Genomic DNA, 12811 nt, shown 5'->3' with positions numbered 1-12811 from the left:
ACTCAATTCCTGAAATATGACTGTTAGGATTAAATATTAAAAACATCTTCAAAGAAAAAACTATGTTGAGAAACACTGTAATAAAGCCCATTACTATTCAGAGACATAAACAGTACTGAAGTATTATCTGCTTAGTATTACACTTTGCTCCATTATATTTCCCCTAAATCCATGCAAAATAAAATAAAAATACATTCTTGTAAACAACAATAATTACAGCAGAAGGAAACAAAACAAAACCAGAAATCTTAAACTTACATTGATGTGTTATTATAGGTCCTGCACAGCAAGTAGCCCTAAGGATACATTTTAGTTTTTTTATCCATGCTCCGTTCTTGTTGCTGATGTGTCCATTTAGGCACATGGTCAAGTTGCAATCAGCTTCTCTCTCAGTGATGTACAAGAGCTGTGCTGATTTATCTAGTCCTTCTGCAGCAGATTAGCACTAATGTTTCTGCTTCTGCATCCTACCTTTCTTTAGCAGTAGACTCTGCATTACCATTGGCAATCCGAATTAAAGAGCCAGTGAATGTAGTACATTTTTTTTTATTTCTGAAACCATTGCAAAGCAGGTAATCTCACACAAATAGAATGTTTTATCCACTGAGCGTTTTCTTAAACACTTTTGGCAAGAACAGCAGTCAGAGATATAGAAGAATGGTTCCAGTAAACCTGCTTTAGTCTTTCGGTGATGTATTCTGTTAAAGGAATATTCTCCTGTGCAGATGGCCCCAGGCAAGAAAGGGCTGTAATACACCAGCATTTCAGCCAAAACCAGGGGATTTTCACTTCATAACACAAAGGTATTTTGCTACACACAGTGAAATTCTAGTTTATCCCAAAAAAGTGGAGAATGTGAAATTAATTAATGCAAACAGGGTTTTTGAAAAAAAGGCAAGTCAAGTATCTTATATGTTAAAGGTACTTCATATATAAAATGTTTTGGTTAAAAGTTATTTCAGCACCTTACAGTGTATGTGTTCATTAGGATTTCTCTCTTTTGCCTTATGATTGATATATTTTTATATATGGATTATATATTTTTATATATTGGATTGTTGAATTTGGCTATTAAAAATACTACAAAAAAATCTGACTGAATCTTGTTGTTAGTATTTTGACTTTCCAGTAAACAAGTAGTATTTTAGCAGTAAAATGCATCTGTTAATTCATGATCTTTTCAATTCAAGACACCATGAGACACAGCTGTTTAAATTTTCATTAGGACTTCAAAAAATATTTAGGAAAAAATGGATGTCTTAGACCATCTAGTCTTGAAAATGTTAACATTCTGACATGTTTGCTCACTGTCAAAATGACTCACATCACTGCTGTTCCTAGCTGTTCCTCCTTCTGATCACAGAAGTATTTGTCTCTGTTTTTAAGTACAGATACCTGAATATTCAACATGAAATATGTGCTGCTTAAACATTACCAATATTTTAACATCAGAAAAATTTCAGCTGTTCATAAAGACCTATTCTGTATCTATGATCAGCATTCGGTATTATATAGTGTCTTACCTTAGCCAGGAAACCAGGAAAGTAAGAACAAAATTGAATGAACTCATTACTTTACAGCAAACACTAAAACAAAGATGGACTATTTTGGCTCTAATGTGAAAGTCTACTGTGGCAACATCATTTCAAAGTGCTTTCTGGATTTTACACATACGTATTTTTATACCTGCCACAGCGGCACACAACCTTAGGGACAGAATGTAACGAAGACCTAAGCATGCTCATTAGCACAGAATTGTCACAGAGGCAGTTTTAGATCCAGGTGTTGGACTGTACGTGACTACTTCAAGGCTCCCCAGCTTTTCTCCTCTTTTTGTGTGATGACTGAAGAAAAAAGAGTTCCAAACTGTCCCCGACACTGAGCTGACAGCACCTGGCTGAATGGAAACACTGAGGAGTTGACACACCTTCAACCTCACACCCTCCTGGACCTGAGACAGTAACTTGTAAATGCCGAGTAAGCATTTTTGTTTTGAATTTGAGAAGTCTCTGTGTGTGATAGGTGCCTACCACCAAACATACAGAACTGATGGACTCTATTTCAAGAAATATGGAGGCAGGTGCTTCACTTCCATCTGACTTTGAATCCTGCTCAGGACTAGACTCACACAAAGAGGAGTAATTCTACCTTCAGCTGTTTTCCCTGAGGAATGAGATTCAAATTCCCAACTGTCATGCCTCAGGACACTGTCCTAAAGAAATAGCTCTATTCCATTAGCAGTGCTCCAGTTAGGAGTGTTCCTCCCCTTCTGAGGAGAAACATGTTACAATACCAAAAAACAGAGATTCACTACACCAGAGAGGATAGAACGATGCTGACCTTCCCGACAGACTTCCACCCACAAAAAGGAGTGTGACGTGGATGTGGCAAACAAAAGTAAGAAGTACTGTCAATTCTAAGGCAGTATCAGTTGCAAGGACACTTGCACTAAGAACTGAAACAAAACTTGGACCCCATGGTTTCATATACATCTTAGCTGTACTAGGAGAAAGGTATTTAGCCAAAATACTGACATCTGGTATACAAACAACATTTGGAGCTGCTACTGCAGATACATATGGAAAATCACTCTTAAAATAAAATCAACTCCAAACCAACTCAAACCCTCAAGCTGCACCTGTACCTGTACCCACCTGCTCCTGAGCAGCACTGTCCTTTAACAGTTTATATCCCCTGAGTGGTGGTCTTATGCACTTATACACAGCAACTGTATTCTGTATCAGCTCTCACATCAACAGACTAACCAAGACATGCTCTTTTAGTCTTATCATATAAAATAGACAGTCCATCTCCCTTATCATAGTAGGCCTTCTCCAAACCTATCCCTGTCTGAGTGCACCTCTTCTAAACGTGGGTGAGCATAACCATATATACTATGCTCCACTTGGACTGAACATTGCATTTATTTTGGTAGACTAAACAAGCTCTGGTTTTCATGGTACAGTAAAATTTAAACCTCCTACCACCTTATCTCCGGCAGCTAAAAACTACAACAGCTTCATCTGCAATGGAATTCTGACATAAATCAATTGGGATGTGTAAATATGTATTTTCTCTGCTACACTACATTAGGCCATGAAGTTGGTAATCAACACCAATCAGCATTGATTTATGTCAAGGAAAAATATAAAATTACTGCTGGTCCACTTGCTTAACTCCCAATTATCTACTGAAACAATATGTTGGTTTGATAACATATTTTCCAGTTCTCTCAAAAAAGTTGGTTTCATATTATGGGAAGATGGCTAGGGTTAAAAATTGGAGGAGACTAAGAATTATAGGGTAAAATGCAGCTGCATCTGCCTGGATGGAATGTGGTCAGCATGATCCACAAAGATTCCCTATACAGCGAAAAGCATCTGCTACAGGGGCTGGAACAGAGGGTGGAGTGGAGATGCCATGGCCTCCCTCTATGGAAGTCCCTCGAGATGGGGGTGAACACGGTACCACTCTGTAGTTTGTAAGACCATGTAGTACCTGTCAGTCAAGGGAGATACATGAAGATGTTCTGCTGCTGAGCCAACAACTATGTTGAAATCACTCTCCTCAGATGCCAAGATACAACCACCCTCAATAAGCATGCAAAGTGAAGTTAGAGAACTTTACATCAGAGATAAAAGTACTTATCACTAAAGTCACTGAAGCTCCACATAAACCTAAAGAGATAGTACAAAAGTTAAGTTGAGAATAAGGGGGAAATTGAGGAAGACTCCACCAAAACAGCTGGGATCAGTCAATAGGCTGAACCTGTCTTCCTCCTATAGGGATGCCTATTGGGTAAGAATTAAACTTTATGGGCATTAAATGCTGATATAGGATTAGAGCTTGTGCTTGCTTTATTGTATAGTAGATTGCTTTAAACATGTTTCTGCAATCAGACACTACCAACAACACTTGAACCTTACTAACCTGTCACAATCTGTATTGATAAAAAGTGTTATTCCATAAAATGTTAGAGTGAGTCCTTTGCAGGTACCAGCAGTCGCTGGCAGTGGATAACACATTGGGAAGACACAGTGAGGGGTCTCCATGCTCTTGGCTTAGCCCCTCTGAAAAGGACAGTAGAATTACCCTGCAATCCAGTGAATCTGTACAGTGAAGGGTCCCCTTACAGGATGCTGACAGACTGGTCAGGCATAAGGCTCTCAGCTTTCCTGGGGCACTGACAGACAAATAAATCACTAAGGGTTGAGAAAATCTCCCCACACTAAGGGTCAGGTAAACCCCCACTTTCATGTGGCACATACCTATCCAGCAAGAAGAAAGCATAGCCATCATATCACTTTTGGTGTTTGCCACTAAAAGGCATCATCTGTCCTTATGCCCCAGTGGTTTCCTTAAGCCTTATACACAACTATGCAAACAGCACACTGATACTTGAAACATGCAAATGGATTGCATGTATTTCTACTCAAGGCAACTGAGAATATAAAGTGAAACAAATTGCCATCTATAATTGAAACCACGCAAGTAACTTTTAATTAAACATGATTCCTGTATTGAAAAAACACATTAAAACCTCACTTAAAGGGAAGATAGCTAAGAGGGATGGGGAGGAATGAACAAAACAGTGTTTTGTGAAGTGGGTATTGATCAGGGAAAAAATTATACAAAGCAGACTTTTCAATATATTTCTAACTTGTTATTGATTCCAAGCCCACTTCAATTTCAAGCCCAAAACATACATGCAGGTAAAAAATGTAGGTTCTCAAAACCACAGATAAGATATCAGAATACTTATTTATGCAAGTAACTGACTTGTTCAAAGTGTCAAATATTAGATGGAGACAGGCAGGAAGAGTTTTGGAGCTTAAATGATCAACAAGATTATTATAGAATAATATACCAACATCTAAAATGCAGCAAAAACTATTCACAAAAAAATCCCGAAATCAACCTACAAAATTTTAAGCCACAGCTGGGGTCCCATCACAGAGAGGACACCTAACTGCTTAGGCCCCAAGAAACCTAGTGAAGGGCAATCTCTTCAGATGAGAGCCTGTGTGTCCATATAAGAGTTGTGTATGGTACTTCTGGATATTAAAAGCCTGTTCAACCACTCAACAATCATCAACACACTTACAGAAAACAAATACATACTATATTTTCACTTTGCATATGGAGACAGCAAGAGGATAAAACTAAAAGTCTTCATCAAAATTGCAATAAGACTAATGAATTTCATGAGACAGGTTTATATGACTCGTCTTTTTGCAGCTAGAAATTGCAATAGTGACATAGCAGAGCTGGCACACCTTTTGGCTTTCAACAGGGAGGAACACAGGAATGCATTGTTAGTCTGTCTAATAATTGATAACCCATTTCTTCCCCTATCATGACATGAAAAAAATAAGAAAATATACAAGTTTCCCAAGGTTGATGCAGATCTTGCCCAACATTTTAACCTCAGTCAGCAAATTATCCTAGGCATAATAGGATTTCAGCCAGCAAAAGCTCTTATGCAACTATTTCTTATACCAGTCCTTCACTAGGCTGACTATACCACACAAAATCCACATATTCTCAGGCTATCACTATGACATTTTCCCCACAACCCTGCCAGAAAAATTTTTAGTATAGACCATGGTTTGAGTAGAAGAACAAATAATGCTTAGGGAAAATAAATCAGTAGGAACACTTTAGCCCCAGCTATCCAATTTACATTTCAAGGCTCTCTCTGCAAGAAAAAAAGGGACATCTTTTCAAAATTAAAGTTGAGTTGGGATATGAAATATAGAGATCCCTGCAAATGAAGGTAGTCTACTAGCTGCAAACTGCAGATGCCATAATATGGCTATGTAAGCATCAAGGATCAAGAACAAAACTGAAGAGATTATATGCTGTCCCATGGGCTACAGAACTCACTTGCCAAACAACACTGTACTAAGAACCCCTGGGAAAAGCTGAATATACAGGAAGCACAAGCCTACATCTTAGTCTTCTGACTAGCTAACAATCAGCCTCATGTTTTTCCTTAGAACAACAGTGTTAGGATTAAGTTGAATTTCTAACTTTTCTGGAAGTGATCATCTATGTCTGCTTGCATTTTAGTGTCAGTGTTGGGAAATGTCCCTTTTCATATCAGACTACAGGTTCAAGACAAAACGAAGGATGACAGTTATAAACTATCTTATTGCATGGCAACATAATAGTGTGTTTTATGCCTTGCTTTCCCTTAAAGAGTCTTTGGCATGCTGCATCTATCATTAAATGTATATTTAATAACCTAGAGAGATAAACTTTGCTTTATAGCCTTCAAACCCAGCCAGATGAAGTAGCTTCCTCATTTGATAATGGTGCATCTGCTCAATGGACAGATACAGCCTGACAAAAAGATGTTTAGCTTCAAAAAGCCCGTGTGTAAGGGCCACTGTAAGACACGTTTTAGACCATACTTTAAAAAAATGTAGACAGCTGCCCTAGGCAAAGAGGTAACATTTCATACAACGAATGTGGGATAGGTGTCTTATCCAGAGATCAGTGCCATGAGTTAATAGGTATAGTAACTTTCTTCACCTGAAACTATGTTTGGAAAAAGTAAATCTAGACATTCCAGGTGCACTGTTTCTTTTCAGTGGAGAATTATTTTCACATTTTTCCTTCTTTCAAACATGCCTGGATTTGATTATGAGAACTCATGATACTTAGTGCATTTTTTTCACTCTTCTATGCAGAAAAGCTTCTATAAGTTTCAGGTTCCTAGTACCACCCTCTAAGGTCAACCAGCAGGACTGGGATACAGTTTTCTCAAAGAAGTGTGCTGCAAAAGGTAAAAGTAATCATGCACTACTAAGAAGACAAGAGCCCAAAGAGGAGATGGACTTGGTACACAAATGTTATTGGAATATGAGCTATGGTTGCTTAATATCACTGCATTTTGGAAATCAGACACTGTGAGAACATAAATGAGTAACAGGATGCCAACAAGCATCAGGTTTGTTTAGCGGGCACAGAAACAAGAGTTACTTGTTTCAGCCACGTCTGAAGGAGGAGCATCACATTATCAAACTTCTGAAGAGCAATTTCATTCTGCTTAGTATACTTTCACTTGAATATTTACAGAAATTCTGCACAGAAGGGGACTGGAAATAATTTCTAGTAGTCATTGAAATCAAATGCGTATGCTTTGAATGTTGCAGCTTCTGCAGAATAAAGTGTATAATTACTATACTTCTGCTTTATCTTCCTGAACTTGATTAGACGCTACTAAGCAGTTAGCCAGCCAATTTCTGAATGGAAAAAAAATTGTGACATGAAGCAAAAAGGTGAAGTTGGAGGTGAGTTTGGGGTCACTCCTGCAACATGGGCACAAAGGGACAAACACCAGAAAGCGTCTGCAACAGGTAGAAATAAATACTTTATCAGAATACAGAGTAGCTAACAGTGTTCACTGAGACAGGAGATCAGTCAGAATTTAGCAGTTTATTTATTTCATTATGTACATATTGACAGAGGGGCAAATGTTGCAGAACAACAATCATGCTAAGAGGTCATTGTGAGGCAGTGCCAAGAAACCCCTTAATTTTCTTTAATTTAAATGTTAGTAGATGTGTTGAAGAATAACAGAATACAAGCCATACCAGTTTATGCTAGGTGAATTCTGTCCTGGGACAATTAGGAATAGCTTAGGAGAGGAATGAAAACACGTGAGTCACAGAGAAAAATAACTGAAATTATACATTCTTGCCAATACCTTATTTTCTAATACACTTTTCCTTCTTTTATTTGAGAATTAATTTTCCCAACTGATTCTGTAAACCTTTACGATACCAGAACTGCAGTAATTTTTAATTCTTTTTCATCTAATGCATATGGATGGCATAATTTACTCTTCCACCTAACCACTTTAGTTCAGACCAGGCTGCATCTAGCACCACTTACTAAGTAAGGTTCCTTACAATTAACATAAACCCAAAAATGCTTGGAAATAATTTTTCAAGAATGGAGCAGTAAATATCACTACAGTTAGATCACACAGCCCTCACTCACAGTTAACAGAAACAAATCTGCACAGTAGCAAAAGTGATTTAACCAAAGTCGGAGGCTTTAAATGTGATTATGTGGGTGGCTGTTGGAGTTTTTATTTTGAATCACTGAAGCAGTGGAAGAAAGAAATGCAGTAGCTGCCACATATTTGGATCTCAGTAAAGTATTTAATAGTCATAGCTTATTTTAAAAAACTGAAAATGCCTTGGGTAGAAGCACTGTCATGAAAATTAACAATTAGTTAAATGACTGCAAGCGAAAGATAATGAAACATGGCAACACATAAAAAGGTGGTGTCTAAAGAAGTACTAAAGGGCTGGGCTCTTATTTTTTTAAAATTTATAATCTCAGAGGGAGAACAAACAATTTGATAACATGAAAACACTGGAGAAGATTAAAAAAATTAACAAAAAATAAATATAATATGTAAGTCTCTAGGGAATTAGCAATGTTGAGAAAAAGATACATGTAGAAAAATTCAGTGGAGACATCATTTGAATAGAGCTAGTGAGTGGGCAAGGCCTAGGAAGCAATCAATAGCCCTGAACACAGCTGGAGCACACAGCACACCTCCCACTGCTGTCATTGTACAGATACATATGGAAGCTTCACTAGTGACAGTTTTTCTTAACATAGTGGCACAATGCTCTTCTGTCAACAATTACCAAATTCTGGCAGGTAAAACTGATAGTATACACTAGATTTGGTATGTTCCAGATACACATGAAAGATGAGGTCCTACAATTCTGTGTTGTAGAGAGCTCATACAAAGAAACACAATGGCATTTCAGGTGATTTAAGAAGTAATGTGATTTTTTTTAATTGTGATAAAACATAGATAGGACCACAGTATGCAAACACTGAAGGATATAAATACTTAGGACAGAGAGAAATCATCCGAGGGACATGAAAACAGTACACAAAAGAAACAAACAAATTCTGGAAGGGAAATCAGAATAAATCTGTTAGTAACATGTGATGCACTTGGCTGTGGAATATTTCTCCAAAAGCAGCATCCATTCACAAGCCATTTGGCATGGATACTTAGTATGTGCAATGACAAAACTTTAGAGAGTGTACAATATGGACCAATAGCTCTTCAGATGGGAGATGGAAAGAATAAATGAGAGAAATGGAAATAAAGCTCTCATTAAATAAAGACATCATTTTAGTTCCAAAAGAAGGGATAGAACTACTCCTACCCTTGAAGACTGACGAGAGAGAAGCATGACAGAATTTTATTTATGCAGTACACTATACTGTTACACCCCACTTTTACAATACATAAGCAGTTTGAAGGCTTTTCTACAGTCTTCTCTGAAACAGCAGGTCTTGGTCATAGCAAGAGACAGAAGACACAGTACATGGAGTGTTTTGCCACAGGCACAGAAAATTCAGCTGTTCGTTATTCCAAGGAAATCAGTGTAATTGGACAGCTTGCAGTTAAAAGAGTAAATAGAACTTTCTGCAACTCTACCATCTTGCTTTAAGATTCTAAATACTTAGTCCATGCTGCTGTTCTCACCATGCAGAAGATCTAATAAAATAAGAATATCTTACCCCCACTTCTCTTATGCAGCACTTTGTGAGTAATGCCTAGTGTAAACAGATGAGCGTTACTGTGGCAGTAAAAATGCCAAGATAAAGGACCCACTAAAGAAGGCAGCACAGTCATGACTAGTAATGCAGCACAGTTGGAAAACAAAACTAGTAACATCAAGAGATTTTCTTTCTATAGTATCAAAACTTCCATATATGTTTCTACTTATTTTCATCATGCTGAGCAAATTGATTTCAGGGACAGTCACAAGGGCATCTTTTCTAGCAAATTCTTCTCACACAAAGCAAGCCATTCAAAAAGGTCCATTTGAAAAGAACACATCTAATATAAAGATAGCAGTAATTATTACTTTAACCACTTCCAGTGTAAGAGTTGCTTTCTCCTTCTATATTCTTGATAGTATTAGAATAATTAATTTCATTTGCACATGTGGCAGCAGCATTATCAGATAATGAAGATATGCATGTATAGACTGAAGTAAGAGTTTCAGCAGCAAAGGTACTTAAAAGGAAACATCGTCAGGAATGTTAATTGGTGAAGACAGAAGAAACACATTAAGGCTTTACTTTAGCTGGGGACAAGGAAGAATAGATAGTTACAGTCAAAAATCTATTTTTTTCTAGATATTTGATATAATTTTTCATATACATACTATGCTAGAGGGAGAGCTTTGCCATTGTTCTGCCTCAGGGGAGCAGGCAGATAAAAAGTATTTCTCCATCTCCCTGCAGAAGTTACTTGTAACAGAATAGCTTCACAAGGGTTGGGTTTTTGTCAGTTGTTTACTTCCACATTAAAAAGCAGGAGCTTCACGCTAGTAGTATGAATTATTTTGTTAAATAAGAAGAGAAGATATATCTCATGGTCTGCTTCAGAATATCACAACCATTCATTACATTGTACTCAATACAGAGGAACTCAATTCTTATGCAAAGACCTGGATACCAGTAAAGGCAATTCACCTATCATTTGGTAATGATACTTGGATTAACAGTGGATGCCCATGTCAAATCAATGTCTTAGAGAATTCTTATGGGAGGAAGATATGTATTCCTACCATTGCCTGGGCTTGAAGCATTTCCATAATTTCCTCATCATCACTCCTTTATATAATTTTAGTGTGCAAAGTTGACAACAATCCACTGTATTATCAATACTTATGGCCTGATTGATAGCATACTGCAGTTTCTGAACTCAAATACCAAGCAGTTCTTCAGAAAGGTTAAAAGGCGAAAAATACACATTCTGTTGTTACAATAGGAAAAATCTGTCTCAGAATAAAATGACACCAAGTACTTTTTGTATACAAGGTCAGATGGAAGTAACACTCTCTATAAGGGGATGTGTGTAAATACACCAGACAGAAACAACCTGCAAAGATGAGAGTTTTGGTGCGAACTTCTCTTGTAATCTCAAACATATAATCTTTAAACCATACCACAGCAACAGCACAGATAAATGCCCCAGCTGTTACACGCGGAGACTGAAGTATAGCTCTTCTTTGGTAACACATTATGTAAAATGGGTACAGTAATCAAGACTGCTACTCCATCAGTGTATTCAGACATAACTGTTTAATTGTCTACACTTCTATTACATTTCACTCCTTTAGTTCTGCAGAGCAGAGCAAATGTGTTAAGAAATACTGTGATGGCATAATTCTCACCACCCTCAACAGTGCAAGAATTATTTCCTAACTGATTGATGATTCCTGGTTAACTAGTAAAATCCAAATGTCACAGACAGACCTAAGGACACCCCCCCCCCCCCATGAACTAGTAAACAGAGATCAATAAAGCTTCAATTAAATGACAGCAGGAACAAAATTGACAAATGCAGAAAGAAACCATATTAATAAATCTGTGGAACAGACAGATACCAGAAAACTGCCTGAAAAATCATGGCAAAAAGAAAAAAGGCATTTGAAAAATGTTTCATGCTTCTAGAGAGGATACAGGCTTGAAGGGTATTGGCAGAAAAAAAAGAAAAAAGAAAATAAGTCTGTACCAAGCTTTTAATCTTTCCTTAATTGTACTGAGAGTCTCCAGCATTATCCCTAGAGAGAATTAAGCATAAAAGCCTAAGTTACTGAAACAAGTTCCTTTATAAGTCATTCCTTTCAGAACAGCACGACTTCTTTGAAGGACTCAGTTTCTCAAAGACTAGGTCATAAAAAAACCATATTGTAATGCATATTTTTATTAGGCTAAAACAAAACTATTACATTGTTCCTGATTCCACTAACCTGTACTCAGGAAAATGTGGATAGGGTTTTGTGGGAATTAACAGAACAGAATTTGTTTGTGTGTTTTGGTTAATACTTCAGGAAAATGGTTTGCATTGGCAGCTAGAAAAGATACTTTTCAAACATCAAGAGAGCTGTGGGATGCAAAATTAAATAGGAATTACACAGAAAATGGTCACAGGTTAAAATGGAAGCAAATTAAATTATATTACTAAGTACTAAATGCAGGATGGTCAGGTTTAATTTTAAATGCTTATTATTTATCACCCTCAAACAAATATACAAGCCTGGCTTGGAGTTATGTACAGCTTCTAGAAGGAAGAGTATTTTATCAGTGTCACTTAAAACAAACAAACAAAGTTCAGTCAGAAGATACTTAGTGTGTAAACTTTTATTTGTGAATTTCAGCTTTAACTTCACTTGGGATTTAGCCGAGAAAGTATTTTAAGCAGAGTTCAGGGGAAATACAGACTAATGGTTTTACCTAATCAGGCATGGGATGAAGGATAATGAAATTGAGCCTTAAACATCACATCAGACTGTTGGTATGAATCTACATATTCTGCTAAACCACTGCACTCAACAACAGCCTGTAATAGAAACACTAGAAGAAAACACAAAAATTTTGTGAACATCCAATGTATTACATAGTTTAAAAGTACATGGAACACATTTCTTAGAAGGCCACCACATCTTACATGCTGTTCTTGGATATTTGTGGCATATACAACCATTCATCAAAATGAAAAACGTTATTCATTAACAGGTTGTTCCTTAAATCCCCTTGAGATTTAAACATTTCTGAGGGCCTGCAGTCCCTTTCACATTGCTGGTGAACAGATATCTAGGAATTTTGTAGCTAACTGAACTAAAGGAATTAGAGCAATACCCACTAACCCTGAAAACTGTAACTGCTGGAGTTTTACTGCTCAGATTGAAAGAAGGATTGATTCAAGAACAAGTACAGGGACTACTGGGGTTTTTTTAAATCTCCTTTT

The 12811-nt window shown here is 37.1% G+C and overlaps 1 protein-coding gene across 6 annotated transcripts in view; it reads right to left on the bottom strand.

The window, feature by feature from the left end:
- RAPGEF4 (Rap guanine nucleotide exchange factor 4) overlaps positions 1 to 12811 on the bottom strand; it is a 155396-nt gene that overhangs the window by 110787 nt on the left and 31798 nt on the right. The window contains exon 1 of one of the 6 annotated variants that reach the window (XM_071562026.1): positions 7602 to 7642. The exons of 4 other annotated variants lie outside the window; for them this stretch is intronic. The gene's annotated coding sequence lies outside the window, so the exon portion shown is untranslated. Of the gene's footprint in view, positions 1 to 258; positions 279 to 7601; positions 7643 to 12811 lie in introns of those variants that run through there. One more of the 6 variants, XM_071562027.1, reaches the window with a different exon arrangement.

This window comes from Pithys albifrons, chromosome 8 (genome assembly GCF_047495875.1).
Source record: "Pithys albifrons albifrons isolate INPA30051 chromosome 8, PitAlb_v1, whole genome shotgun sequence".
Taxonomy (NCBI): Eukaryota; Metazoa; Chordata; class Aves; order Passeriformes; family Thamnophilidae; genus Pithys; species Pithys albifrons.
This window is presented reverse-complemented; position numbering and strand designations above follow the sequence as displayed.